The sequence below is a fragment of the Rhinopithecus roxellana genome, chromosome 3 (assembly GCF_007565055.1).
Source record: "Rhinopithecus roxellana isolate Shanxi Qingling chromosome 3, ASM756505v1, whole genome shotgun sequence".
NCBI lineage: Eukaryota > Metazoa > Chordata > Mammalia > Primates > Cercopithecidae > Rhinopithecus > Rhinopithecus roxellana.
This window is the reverse complement of record NC_044551.1, coordinates 151,590,389-151,603,622: the sequence shown is the minus strand read 5'-3', so window position 1 is coordinate 151,603,622 and position 13,234 is coordinate 151,590,389. Positions and strand designations below refer to the sequence as shown.

The following is a 13,234-nucleotide window of genomic DNA, read 5'->3' as shown; positions in this document are numbered from 1 at the left end:
GAGGTGGTTAGACAAGCAAACTGTCATGCCTTGTAGGCCTGGTGAGGACTTTGAATTTTAATCTCAGCCTCGGAGAATTTTGAGGAAGAAAGTTATCTGAACTAATTTACATTTTTAAGATATCTCAAAACGATTCTCGTATGTTTTATTGTACACATGTCTAAAGTAACTGTCAGATACATACCTAGGAGTGGAATTACTGCGTTGTAGGATATGAATGTCTTAACTTCACTACATATTGGCAAATTGTTTTCTGAAGTTATTGAACCAATCTACTTTAATATCAGCAATGTTCCTCCTGTTCTACATCCTTGCTAACACTTTGACTATCAGACTTCATCAATCTGATGAATATGAAATAGTACCCTATTTTTAAATTTTCATTTCTCTAATTATGAATAAACTTGGGCATTTTTATATGTTTAAATTATGAATTGCCTGTTTCTAATCTTTTGCCAAATTTTCTGCTGGATTGTTTTGTCTTTTTCTTATTGATCAGGAAGACATCTTTTATATATTTTGAATCCTAATGCTTTGCCTATTGTATGTGTTACAAATATCTTCTCCCACACCAACTTATCACATTGACTTTTGACTTTTCACCTTTTTTATAGTTTTTGTTTGTTTGTTTGAGATAGAGTCTCACTTTGTCACCCAGGCTGGAGTGCAGTGGCATGATCTCAGCTCACTGCAACCTCTGCCTCCCAGGTTCAAGCGATTCTCTTGCCTCAGCTTCCCAGGTAGCTGGGATTACAGGCGCCTGCCACCACGCCTGGCTAATTTTTGTATTTTTAGTAGAGATGGGGTTTCACCATGTTGGCCAGGCTGATCTCAAACTCCTGATCTCAAGTGATCTGCCCGCTTCGGCCTCCCAAAGTGCTGGGATTACAGGTGTGAGCCACCACGCCTGGACAGTTATATATGTTTATATCTTCCACACAGGTAAACCATATAGTCCAGGTTTGTTTGTTTTGGGTAGTAGAAATTTTAAACTAAGACAATGCTTTATAGCCATTAAAGGATACATAATTTTTATTTCAGGTTTTTGCTTTCTTATTGAGAGTCAGTTATATAATTTTTTTAAGAAAATTATCTATGTCAGCTAGGTTTTCAAACTTATTGGCATAAAATTGTTTGATTTCTGCTATCTACTGTATCTATACTTCCCTTTTTAATTCCTAATTTAGGGCTTCTATTTATTTTGATCGTCTCATGAACAAAGTTCTTTATTTTATAATTATTTTCTGAGAGCTAACTTTTGGTTTTGTTGATACTTTCTAGATATATTCTATTGAATCTTCATTTTCTCTTTCATCAATTTCTACTCTTATCTTTACTATTTCCTTCTTTCTACTGTTTTTGGTGTTATTCTGTGGCTCTTTTCCCAACAGTTCAGCTCATTAATTTTTAAAATTGAGATATCATTCAAATACCACAAAATTCACTATTTTTAAGTGTAGAATTTAGTAGTGTTTTTTTGTTTGTTTTAGTTTTTAGTATTTTGTACCTTTTTATTGTGGTAACATATACATTAAATGTATCATTTTTAACCATTTTAAGGTGTACAATTCAGTGGCACTAAGCACATTCACAATATTGTACAACTATCACTAGCATTTCCAGAAGGATTTCATCATCCCAAATGGAAACTCTGTACCCAATAAACAGTAAGTTCTCATTGCCCTCTCCCTGCAACCCTAGGTAATCTCTAGTCTACTCTCTAATGGTATGAATTTGCCTATTCTAGGTATCTCATATGGGTGAAATCATACAATATTTGTCCCTTTGTGTCTGGCTTATTTCACCTCATGGAATGTTTCCAAGGTTCATTCCACCTTGTAGCACAGGGAATAGAATAGCAGAATTCTATTTCTAGCATGGGTTGGTTTCTGACTTAAAAATATAATTCTATTCCTTTTTAAAGATGAATAATATAGCATTGTATGCATCTACCATATTTTGTTTATCTATTCATCTGTTGATGGACATTTAGGCTGCTTCCACCTTTTGACTATTGTGAATAATGCAGTTATGAACATGTATGCACATACAAGTATCTGTTTGAGTCCCCACTTTCCAATCTTTTGTGGATATACCCAGAAATGGAATTGCTAGATCATGGAATACTCTGTTTAACTTTTTGAGGATCTGTCAAACGGTTTTCCACAGTAGTTGTCCCATTGTTACGCTCCCACAAGCCATGCAGAATAGTTCGAATCTATCTACATCTTCACCAACACTTGTTATTGCCCATTCATTGCTGTTGCTTGTTTGTCTTTTGAGATGGAGAGTTGCTCTGTCGCCCAGGCTGGAGTGCAGTGGCATGATCTTCTCACTGCAACCTCTGCCTCCCAGGTTCAAGCGATTCTCCTGCCTCAGCCTCTCGAGTAGCTAGGATTACTGGCACCCACCACCACACCTGGCTAATTTTTGTATTTTCAGTAGAGAGGAGGTTTCACCATGTTGGTCAAACTGGTCTCGAACTCCTGATCTCAACTGATTCACTCGCCTCGGCCTCCCAAAGTGCTAGCCTTACAGACGTGAGCCCCTGCACCCGGCCCCATTTTTTGTTGTTTTTTAATAATAACTATTCTAATAGGTGTGAAATTGTATCTCATTGTGGTTTTCATTTGCATTTCCCTAATGACTAGTGATGTGAAACATCTTTTCATGTGCTTATTGGCCATTTGTAATACCTACTTTGGAGAAATGTCTATGTAAGTCTTTTGCCCATTTTTAGATTGGGTTGCTTGTTTTGTTGATGCTGTTGAGTTGTAGAAGTTCTTTATATATTCTAGATATCAATTCTTTATCAGATATATAATTTGCAAATATTTTCTCTCATTCTATGGATTGTCTTTTCACTTTTTTTTTTTTCTCAAAACAGGGTCTTGCTCTGTCACCCAGGCTGGAGAGTAGTGACATGACCATGGCTCACTGAAGCCTCAACCTCCCAGGCTCAAGTGATCCTCACACCTCAGCCTCCTAAGTAGCTGGGACCATAGGCACATGCCACCACACCTGGCTAATTTTTGTATTTTTTGCAGACAGGGTTTCGTCAGGTTGGTCCAAACTCAAACTGGGCTCAAGCGATCCTCCCACCTCGGCCTCTCAAAGTGCTGAAACTACAGGTATGAACTACCATACTCAGCCTCTTTTCACCTTCTTGATAGTGTCCTTAGATGCATGAATGTTTTAATTTGATGAAGTCCAATTTGTTTGTTTTTTCTTTTATTGTCTGTCCTTTTAATGTCATGTGTAAGAATCCATTACCAAATCCAAGTTCATGAAGATTTACCCCTTTGTTTTCTTCTAAAAGTTTTAGTTCTTATATTTAGGCTGTTGATTGAGTTTGTTTTTGTATATGGTGTGAGGTAGGTGTCAAACTTCAATCTTTTGCAGGTGAATACCAAGTTGTCCAAATACTATTTGTTGAAGAGACTACTACTTTTCCCCATTGAATGGTCTTGACCCCCTCGTCAAAAAATCAATTGACCATAGATATTTGAATTTATTTCTAGATTCTCAGTCCTATTCCCTTGGTCTATATGTCTAACCTATTGCTAGTACCATGCTGTTTTGATTGCTGTATCTTGGTAGTCAGTTTTGAAGTCAGAAAGTGCAAGTCCTCCAACTTTGTTCCTTGTTTTCAATATTGTTTTAGCTATTTGGGGCCCTTTCACATCCATATGAATTTGAAGATCTCCTTTTCCATTTCTGCAACAACAAACAAACTATTTGAATTTTGACAGAAATTGCATTGCATCTGTAGATTGCTTTGAAAAGTATTGCCATTTTAACAAGATTAAGTCTTCTCTTCCACGAACACAGGATGTCTTTTCAGTTATTCAGGCCTCTTTAATTTCTTTCAGCAATGTTTTGTAGTTTTCAGTATTCATCTCTCACTACCTTAAATTTTTTCCTAGGTATTTTATTCTTTTGGATGCTCTTGTAAAGATAATTTTCTTAATTTCCTTTTCAGATTATTAATTGATAGTGCATAGAAATACAATTGATTTTTTTCAGTTAATACAGTACAGAGAAAAAAAGAAATATAATTGATTTTGTTGTTAATCCTGTATCTTGCAACTTTGCTGAATGTGTTTAATACCTCTTGTGTGTGTGTGAGTATATGGATTCTTTTAGGATTTCCTATATATAAGACCAAGTCATCTGCAAATAGACATACAGGCATGTCTTGTTTTATTGCACTTCACTTTATCGCACTGTGCAGACGCTGCAAGTTTTTCACAAATTTAACTTTTGTGGCAACCCTACATTAAGCAAGTCTATAGGTGTCATTTTTCCAACAGTATGTGCTCATTTCATGTTTCTATGTCATATTTTGGTAATTCTCACAATATTTCCAAATTTTTCATTATTATTATATCTGTTATGGCTATCTGTGATCAGTGATCTTTGATGTTACTATTGTGAAAGGAAAATATCCTGGGCACTGAAATCACTAAGCTAAAGGGAGAAGTCAAGCTGAGAACTGCCTAGGGCAAACCTGCCTCCCATTCTATTCAAAGTCACCCCTCTACTCACTGAGATAAATGCATATCTGATTGCCTCCTTTGGAGAGACTGATGAGAAACTCAAAAGAATGCAACCATTTGTCTCTTATCTACCTAGGACCTGAGAGCCCTTCTCCCTGCTTAAGCTGTCCCACCTTTCCAGACCGAACCAATGTTCATCTTACATATCTTGAATGATGTCTCATGTCTGCCTAAAATGTATAAAACCAAACTATGTTCTGACCACCTTGGGCATAAGTCATCAGGACCTCCTGAGGCTGTGTCACAGGCATGCATCCTCAACCCTGGCAAAATAAACTTTCTAAATTTGTTGAGACCTGTCTCAGATTTTCGGGGTTCACACTATTTTAATTGCTTGGGATGGCATAAACCGGATCCATATAAGACAACAAACTCAATACATGTGCATGTTCAGACTGCTCCACTGACCAGCCATTCCTCCATCTCTCTCCCTCTGCTGGGGCTCCTTATTCCGTGAGACATAACAATATTTAAGTTAGGTCAGTTAATAACCCTACAATGATCTCTAAGTGTTCAAGTGAAATGAAGAGTCGCAAGTCTCTCACTTCAAATCAAAAGCTAGAAATAATTAAGCTTAGTGAGGAAAGCATGTTGAAAGCCTAGACCTCTTGCACCAAAAAGTTAGCCAAGTTGGGAATAGAAAGGAAAAGTTCTTGAAGAAAATTTAAAGTGCTATTCCGGTAAACACATAAAGGATAAGAAAGCAAAACAGCCCTATTGCTCATATGGAGAAAGTTTTGGCGGTCTGGACAGATCAAACCAGCCACAACATTCCTTATAACCAAGGCCTAATCCAAAGCAAGGCCCTAACTCTCTTCAATTGTTTGGTCTGAGAGAGAGAAGGAGGCTGCCGAAGAAAAGCTAAAAGTTAGCAGAGGTTGGTTCTTGAGGTTTGAGAAAATAACGTATCTCTAGAACATAAAAGTACAACATGAAGCAGCAAGTGCTGACAGAGAAGCTGCAATGCCTTATCTAGAAGACCTAGCTAAGAGAGTTGATGAAAGTGGCTACGCTCAACAACAGATGTTCAATGTGACAAAGTAGACAAAAAAGCTTTATATCTGAAGAAGAAGCCATCTAGGACTTTCCTAGCTACAGGGGAAAAGTAAGGCCTGGTTTCAAAACTTCAAAGGACAGGCTGAATCTCTTGTTAGAGGGTAATGCAGCTGGTGACTTTAAGTTGAAGCCAGTGCTCATTTACCATTCCAAAAATCCTAGAGCCCTTAAGAATGATGCTAAATCTACTCTGCCTGTGCTCTAGAAATGGAACAACAAAGCCCGGATGACAGCACATTGGTTTATAGCATGGTTTATGGAATATTTTAAGCCCACTGTTGAGACATATTGCTCAGAAAAACAGATTCCTTTCAAAATGTTACTGCCCATTGACAACGCACCTGGTCACCTAAGAGTTCTGGTGGAGATGTATAAAAAGATGAAGAAGTTGTTTTCAGGCCGGCTAATAAAACATCCATTCTGATCAAGGAGTCATTTCAACTTTTAACTCTTATTATTTAAGAAATATATTTCATAAGGCTATAGTGTATGTATTTATAGTAGTTATACACAGTGATTCTTCTGATGGGTCTGGGTGAAGTAAATTGAAAACCTTCTGGAAAGAATTCACCATTCTACATGCCATTAAGAACATTCAGGACTCACAAGAGATCAAAATATCAACATGAACAGGAATTTGGAAGAGGTTGATTCCAATCTTCACGGATGACTTTGAGGGGTTCAAGACTTCACAGGAGGAAGTAATTGCAGATGTTGTGGAAATAGCAAGTGAACTAGAATTAGAAGTGGAGCTTGAAGATGTGACTAAACTGCTGCAATCTCATGATAAAACTTGAAGAGATGAGGAGTTGCTTTCCATGGGTGAGCAAAGAAACTGGTTTCTTGAGATGGAATCTACACCTGGTGAAGATGCTGTGAAAGTTGTTGAAATGACAACAAAGGATTTAGAATATTCCATAAACTTCATTGATAAAAGCAGCAGCAGGGTTTGAGAGGACTGGCTTCAACTTTGAAAGAAGTTCTACTGTGGGTAATAAGTTAACAACCAGCATTACTTGCTACAGAAAAATCTTTCATGAAAGGAAGAGTCGATTGATGTGGCAAACTTCCTTGTTGTCTTATTTTAAGAAACTGCCACAGACACTCTGGCCTTCAGCAACCATCACCCTGATCAGTCAACAGCCATCAACATCAAGGCAAGACCCTCCACCAGCAAAAAGATTATGTCTTGCTGAAGGCTCAGATTATGGTTGGCATTTTTTAGCAATAAAATAGTTTTAAATTAAGGTATATACATTTTTTTTAGATCTAATGCTACTGCACACTTAACAGACTCAGTATAATGTAAACTTAACTTTTATATGTACCAGGAAACAAAAAAAAAAATCACATGACTCACTTTATTGTGGTCTGAAACTTAATCCACAATATCTCTGACGCATGTCCATAGCTTTACTTCTTTCTTTTCAATTTAGATGCTTTTTGTTCCTTTTTCTTGACTGATGATTCTGGCTAGAACTTTCAGTACGATGTTAAATCGTGGTGAAAGCAGTCATATTAGTCTTGTTCCTAATCTTAGGGGGAAGACTTTTCGTCTTTCTCAATTAAGTCTGAAGCTAACTGTGGGTTTTTTCATAAATGCCCTTTATCAAGTTAAGGAATTTTCTTTCTATTTGTAGTTTACTTTTTTATATATAATGAAAGAATGCTGGATTTCATCAAATGCTTTTTCTACATCAACTGAGGTGAACTTTTTTCCTTCATTCTACTGGTGTATTACATTGACTGATTTTTGTATTTTGAATCACCCTTGCTTTCCTGAGATAAATCCCACTTGATCGTGGTGTATAATCCTGCTAAGTATGCTTCTGGCTGGCTCCAGTTTGTTACTCTCTCAATGACAATTTTTGCATCTATATTCTTAAAGAACATCTGTCTATGGTTTTCTTTTCTTATGATGTTTTGTGCTGGTCTCATGGATAAGCTCAGAAGTCTTCCCTCTTCTCTTTTTTGGTAGAGTTTGGGAAGAATTGGTGTTAGTCTTTCCTTAAATGACTGGTAGAATTCATATGTGAAACTACCTCGTCCTGAGATTTTCTTTGTTGGGAGGTTTTTGATTACTGATTCAATCTTTTGTTATCTGTTCCGATGGGTCAGTTTTCTATTTCTTCTTGAGTCAATTTGTGTGCTGTCCATTTCACCTAGATTATTTAACTTGTTGGCGTATAATTGCTTATGGTATTCTCCTATAACCCTTTTTGCTTCAATAAGGTCAGTAGAAATGTCCCAAATTTCATTTCTGACATTAGTAATTTGAGTCTTATTTTCTTAGTCAATCTAGCTAAAGGCTTGTCAATTTGTTGATCTTTTTAAAGAACCAACTGTTGATTTTGTTCATTTTCTCTATTGTTTCTCTACCCTCTATTTTGTTTATCTCATTCTAGTATTTTTTTATTTCCTTCCTTCTGCTAGCTTTATCTGCTCTTCTTTTTCTAGTTCCTTAAGGCATAAAGTTAGGTTACTGGTTTGAGACCTTTCTTCTTTTCTAATGTTAAGCATTTATAGGTACAAATTTCCCTCTGAACACTGCTTTCACTGCATCCCGTGAATTTTGTTATATTATGTTTTTTATTTTCATCTTATATTTTCTAATTGTCCTTGTGATTTATTTCTCTGACCCATTAGTTAAGAGTATGCTGTTGGCTGGGCACGGTGGCTCACGCCTGTAATCCCAGCACTTTGGGAGGCTGAGGCAGGTGGATCACCTGAGGTCAGGAGTTCGAGACCAACCTGGCCAACATGGTGAAACCCTGTCTCTACCAAAAAATACAAAAATTAGCTGGGCGCAGTGGCATGTGCCTGTAATCCCAGCTACTTAGGAAGCTGGGGCAGGAGAATTGCTTGAACCTGGGAGGCGGAGGTTGCAGTGAGCTGAGCTGAGGTTGTGCCATTGCACTCCAGCCTGGGAGACAGAGCAAGACTTGGTCTCAAAACAAAAAAAAGAGTATGCTGTTTAAGGCCAGGCACGGTGGCTCACACCTGTAATCCCAGCACTTTGGGAGGCCAAGGTGAGTGGATCACCTGAGGTCAGGAGTTTGAGACCAGCCTGACCAACATGGAGAAACCCTGTCTCTACTAAAAATACAAAATTAGCTGGGTATGGTGGCACATACCTATAACCCCAGCTACTGAGGAGGCTGAAGCAGGAGAATCGCTTGAACCCAGGAATCGGAGGTTGCAGTGAGCTGAGATTGCATCATTGCACTCCAGCCTGGGCAACAAGAGCCAAACTCTGTCTCAAAAAAAAAAAAAAAAAAAAAAAGAGTATGCTGTTTAATTTACACATATTTGAAAAATGTAGTCTTCCTCTGTTATTTCTAGTTCTGTTTTATTGTTGTCAGTGAAGATATTTCATCCAATTTTATGTATATGTATATTTAAGTGACTGGTAGAATTCATTATATATATGTATATATATATGGCTCTGTGTGTGTTTCGTGTGTGTGTGTGTGTGTGTGTGTTTCCTTTTAAATTTTTTTTTTTATTTCAATTGTTGTTTGGGGGGATTCTGCCTGTTCGTTTGTTTGAGACAAGATCTTGCTCTATCATGTAGTCTGGAATGCAGTGATACAGTCATGGCCCACTGCACCCTTGACTTCCTGGGCTCCAGTGATCCTCCCACATCAGCCTCCCAAGCAGCTAGGACTGCAGGCATGCATTACCACTCCTTTTTTTTTTCTTAATAGATGGGGTCTCATTATGTTGCCCAGGCGAATCTCAAACTCCTGGACTTAAGTGATCCTCCCATCTTGGCCTTCCAAAGTGCTGGGATTGCAGATGTGAGCCACTGCCCCTGGCCTATTTCAATACTTTTAGGGGTACACATGGTTTTTGGTTACATGGATGAATTGTGTAGCAGAGAAGTCTGGGATTTTAGACTGCCTATTGGGTGCAATGTACACTACTTGGATGCACCCATCACCCATGTAGGTGTGAATTGTACCCAATAGGTAGTTTTTTGTCCCTCACCCACCTCCAAACCTCCCCCTTCTGAGTTCACTGTCTCCCTACAATGTCCATTATACCATTCTGTATGCCTTTGCATACCCAGAGTTTAGCTCCCACTTATAAGTGAGAATATGCAGTATTTGGTTTTGCAATCCTGAGTTACTTCACTTAGAATAATACCCTCTAATTCCATCCAAGTTGCTGCAAAAGACATTATTTTGTTCTTTTTTAATGCGTGAGTAGTATTTCATCATCATGTGTATATACCACATTTTCTTTATCCACTCATTAGTTGATGGGCACTTAGGCTGATACCATATCTTTACAACTGTGAATTGCACTGCAATACACATATGCATGCAGACCTGGCACCGTGACTCATGCCTGTAATCCCAGCACTTTGGGAGGCAGAGGTGGGCAGATCACTCAAGGCCAGGAGTTTGAGACCAGCCTGGCGAACATGGCGAAACCCTGTCTCCACTAAAAATACAAAAAGTAGCCAGGCGTACTGGCTTATGCCTGTAATCACAGCTACTCAGGAAGCTGAGGCAGGAGAATCACTTGAACCTGACAGCAGAAGTTGCAGGGAGCTGAGATCGTGCCACTCACTGCACTCCAGCTTGAACAACAGAGCCAGATTCCATCTCAAAAAAAAAAAAAAAAATGCACGCAGGTGTCTGATACAGTGATTTTTTTTTTCCTTTGGGGAGATAGTCAGTAGTGGGATTACTGGATTGAATGGTAGATACACTTTTAGTTCTTGGAGAACTCTCCATACTGTTTTCCTATAGAGGTTGTCCTAATTTACATTCCTACCAGCAATGTATAAGCGTTTGCTTTTCACCACATCCACTCCAACATCTATGTTGCTTTTTGACTTCTGAATAATGGCTATTCTGGCTGGGGTAAGGTGGTCTCTCACTGTGGTTTTAATTTACATTTCCACGCTGATTAGTGTCGTGTGGAGCATTCTTTCAAATGCTTGTTGGCCGTTTGTGTATCTTCTTTTGATAAATGTCTATTCATATCCTTTGCCCATTTTTTAACGGGATTGGTTTTTCTTGCTAATTTGAGTTCTTTGTGGATTTTGGATATTAGTCCTTTGTCAGATGCATAATTTGCAAATATTTTCTCCCACTGTGTATGTTGTCTACTTACTCTGATTATTTCCTTTGCAGAAGCTTTTTAGTTGAATCAGGTCCCATTTATTTAATTTTGTTGTATTTGCTTTTGGGGTCTCAATCGTAAACTGTTTGCCTAGGCCAATGTCCAGAAGACTTTTTCCCAGGTTGTCTTCTAGAATTTTTATGGTTTCAGGTGTTAGATGTAAGTCTTTATTCCATCTTGAGTTAATTTTTGTATATGGTGAGAGGCACAGATCCAGTTTCATTCTTCCACGTGTGACTAACCAGTTCTCCCTGCACCATCTATTGAATAGGGTGTCCTTTCCCCAATTTATGTTTTTGTATGCTTTGAATATTGGTTGGTTGTTAAGTATTTGGCCTTATTTCTGGGTTCTCTATTCTTTTCCATTGCATCTATGCATCTACTTTTATACCAGTACCATGCTGTTATGGTTACTATAGCCTTGTAGTATAATTTGAAGTTGGATAATGTGATGCTTCCAGATTTTTTCTTTTTGCTTATGACTGCTTTGATTTCAATATTTTAATTTATTGAGATTTGTTGTATGGTCTAATATATAATCTATCCTGGAGAGTGATCCTTGTGTACTAGAGAAAAATTGTTTTTATCTTCCTGATGAATTGATCCCTTTGTCAATATAATGTCCTTTCTTTTCTCTTAGAACAGTTTTTGCCTTACTATCTATTTTGTCTGATATTAGTATAGCCACCCCAGATATCTTTTGGTTTCTATTTGTTTGGAATATCTTTTTCCATTCTTTCACTTTCAACCTACTTGTATCTTTGGTTTGTTTGTTTGTTTGTTTGAGACAGAGTCTCACTCTGTCACCCAGGTTGCAGTGCAGTGATGCTATTTCAGCTCACAGCAACCTCTGCCACCGAGTTCTAGCGATTCTCATGCCTTAGCCTCCTGGATAGCTGGGACTACAGGCGTGCACTACCACACCTGGCTAATTTTTGTATTTTTAGTACAGACAGGGTTTTTGCCATGTTGGCCAGGCTGGTCATGACTATTTGTACCTTTGAATCTAAAGTGAGTCTTCTGTAGACAACTGTTAATCTCTGCCTTTTAACTGGAGAATTTAATCCATTTATATTTAAAGTAATTATAGATAAAGGACACACTTCTGCTGTTTTGCTATTTGTTTTCTATATGACATATATTTTTGTTCCTCAATTCCTCCATTACCGCCTTTTTGTGTATATACCTGATTTTTTTGTAGTGTGCCACTTTGATTCCTTTCTCATTTCCTTTTCTGTATAGTTTTTTTGGTTGTTCCCTTAGTGTTTACCCTTTGGATTATAATTAACCTCTTAAATTTATAACAATCTATTTTTAATTAATACAACCTTAGCTTCAATAGTATATAACAATTCTGCTCTATACAGCTTCATCTCTCCCCCTTCATGTTTTTGTGATTATAAACTACTCCTTCAAACACGTGTGCCCATTAACTATAACACTGGAATTTTAAGTCATATATTTTTAAAAAGAGTTACAAACCAAAATATACAATAACACTAGCTTTTGTATTTACCGATGTAGCTGCCTTACCCGAGTTCTTTATTTCTTTGTATGAGTTCAAGTTACTATCTTGTTCATTTCCACCTTCAAAGCTACTTTCACCACTTTTTTGAGGGCAGATTTACTAGCAACAAACCCTCTCATTTTTGTTTATCTGGAAGTCTTTACTTCCCCTTCATTTTTGAAGGATAATTTTGCCGAATATGGCATTTCTCATTGACAGTATTTTTTCTTTTATATTTTAAACATGGCATTTCACTGTGTTTTGGCCCCCCAAGTTTCTGAAGAGAAATCAGCTGTTGATCTTATTGAGGTTTCTTGTATGTGACAACTTGCTTATCCCTTGCTGCTTTCAAGATTCTCACTTTATTTTTGGCTTTCGACAGTTTTATTATATGTCTTAGTGTGGCTCTTTTTATGTTTCTCCTTTTTGGAATTCATTGGAATTTCTGGATGTATATATTCATGTCTCTCATCAAATTTGGGGATTTGGGGTCACTATTTCTTTAAACATTCTTTCTGCCTCATTTTCTCCTCTCCTTCTGGAACCCCTATTCTGTGTATGTTAGTATGTTTTATGGTGTCCCACAGTTCTCATAGGCTCTGTTCATTTGTCCTCAATATTTTTTCTTTCTGCTTCTCAAACTGAACAAGCTCAATTGACCTGTCTTCAAGTTTACCAATTCTTTCTTCTACCTACTCAAATCTGTTATTGAATGCCCCTAGATAACCTCCACCTCCTGGGTTCAGGCAATTCTCCTGCCTCAGTCTCCCGAGTAGCGGGGAATACAGGCCCCTGCCACCAAGTCCAGCTGATTTTTGTATTTTTAGTAGAGGCAACGTTTCACTACATTGGCCAGGCTGGTCTTGAACTCCTGACCTCAAGTGATCCACCCACCTCAGCCTCCCAAATTGCTGTGATTACAGGCATGAGCCACTGCACCTGGCCTCTTTGAGCATTTGTTTTTAAAGCCTTTGTC

General features: G+C 37.8%; 1 protein-coding gene across 1 annotated transcript in view; it reads right to left on the bottom strand.

The window, feature by feature from the left end:
* The window catches only part of CATSPER3 (cation channel sperm associated 3), a 45,536-nt gene that overhangs the window by 16,790 nt on the left and 15,512 nt on the right, over positions 1 to 13,234 (bottom strand). The window lies entirely within an intron of this gene.